The following is a 1,913-nucleotide window of genomic DNA, read 5'->3' as shown; positions in this document are numbered from 1 at the left end:
TCTAAAATTCTGGAACCTTTTGGATTTGGAGCAAATGAATTCCCGTTAGCCAAGCAGGGACAGTAACCTTACCCGACTGGGCTAGAACACTGGGTCTTTGTCTCTCAAAAAGATTGAATAATTGTCACTACAGCTCTGTGGCTCAGAAATATCAGCTCCAGGCCCTTGAGACGCACTGCTTATCCAACATGGAGGAGCAAAAGCCTACTCTCCAGCCATTTGATTAGTCAAAGTTTTCCAGATAATTGGATGTTTATGCAGAGAAAGGAGAAGAAATGCCTAAAGTGTGCTCTAGCCACAGAGAACTTTGACCACTGAGTCACCCAAAATAACAATGCAGCATTGTTTTAAAGTATTTTGATGTTCACTTTTATTAAAAGTTCCATATTGGACTTGCTTTGCCAGTGTGTATACTAAATTTGGAACAGTATACAGATTAGCATGACCTTTGTGTAAGGATGAAATGCAAATTCGTGAAGTATTTTTCTTTTGCACTTTCAGCCAGAAGTACAACATGTATGGGCAAAAGCTAAAATGGCTTAACATTATGTTACACTTTACACTGAAAATGTATTACTGTGAATGGTCTATAATTAAGCCCAATGAGACATCTAGGGAGTCCACACATGCATCAGTGAGCAGATGCGGTTTACTTATTTATAGAATGTTTCTTTTTGAAAAAGTAGTGGTGGATACATTTGGATCACATTTATACAGCTATAAAAATAAAGATTTGATTAGGATCATTCTTCTAAAAAAGTGCCATGTTAACTCATAGTGTAGCTAATATGAATGGTAGAAGTTGACTTTTGTCTATAAACTGAGGTATATTAAAAAAATAAAGTTTATTGGAACAGAAGTGGATTCTGATGGGCCAGCACCGAATTTCAGGGGCTGGGAGTGCTTTGCTGACAGCAGCTAAGGGAAAGACTTGTGAAGAGAAGTGGAAGCGAAGCAAGAACATATTAATTGGCTATCGTTTATGCATTTGCCTTATTTGGGAAAGCCAGGATGGTTGGTTGTGACAGGTTGTCCTTAGGTTTTGATTTCGTAACCTTGACACATTTTAGGCTTAGGGGTTGGTTTGCTTCATCAGCCTAGTACAAGGTATTAGAACCACCTCAGTCTACTGGCCTCCTTGTTTAATTTAACACCTGCAAGGCTAATGTTCATTTTCAAAGTACGCTATGGTCTTGTTTTCCACAGAATTCGACTTGAATGCTCAGTTACTTTTGGTTAAATGCAGTGACAGGATATGAAAATAACTTGCCACCACAACTACACGTACAACGATCTCTGCAAGAGCAAACCCACATTCTAAGATGGATGCCAGGAGTCATCCTGTGTCAGCGTCCAGGATGTAACCAAGGTAGCAGAACAGAGAAACAAAAGAGTAATGGGATTAATGAGATTTCCTCTTTCACTTGGCTATTCTACATTTAGTGGATTGATATATGTTATTTGAAGTTCTATAATTCAGTGAAAAATGAGACTAGAAAAAGAATGTATTAGAAGTTTTATCTCCAGTCCATGAGACTCTATCAAAAAGGAAAAGTTACTTTTTAAAGACATTTTAATAAATGAATAAAATAAATATAAAATTTTACTCATTGATAAAGTCATGTTGCATTTTCCTGCTAGGAAAATGGAGAAACTCAAATCTTTAAGCTGTACATGAATTTAAAAACACAAGGACATGGTATTTGAGAAATAAAGACCAAAAAAGGAATTTGCTTTTTTTTTTTTTTTTTAAGATTTTATTTATTTGACAGAGAGAGAACAAGCAGTGGGGAGAGGCAGAGGGAGAGAGAGAGAGAGAGAGGGAGAAGCAGGCTCCTTGCTGAGTGAGGATCCTGACCTGGGGCTTGATCCCAGGTTCCTGAGACCATGACCTGAGCCGAAGGCAAATGCTT

General features: G+C 37.7%; 1 non-coding gene across 1 annotated transcript; it reads left to right on the top strand.

The window, feature by feature from the left end:
* The first annotated feature begins 391 nt into the window (after positions 1–391).
* On the top strand, positions 392–493 carry LOC123945372. The gene has a single exon (XR_006819205.1). It is a non-coding gene; the product is annotated as a U6 spliceosomal RNA (small nuclear RNA).
* Positions 494–1,913: the final 1,420 nt, after the last annotated feature.

This window comes from Meles meles, chromosome 6 (genome assembly GCF_922984935.1).
Source record: "Meles meles chromosome 6, mMelMel3.1 paternal haplotype, whole genome shotgun sequence".
In the NCBI taxonomy this organism is placed as follows: Eukaryota; Metazoa; Chordata; class Mammalia; order Carnivora; family Mustelidae; genus Meles; species Meles meles.
This window is presented reverse-complemented; position numbering and strand designations above follow the sequence as displayed.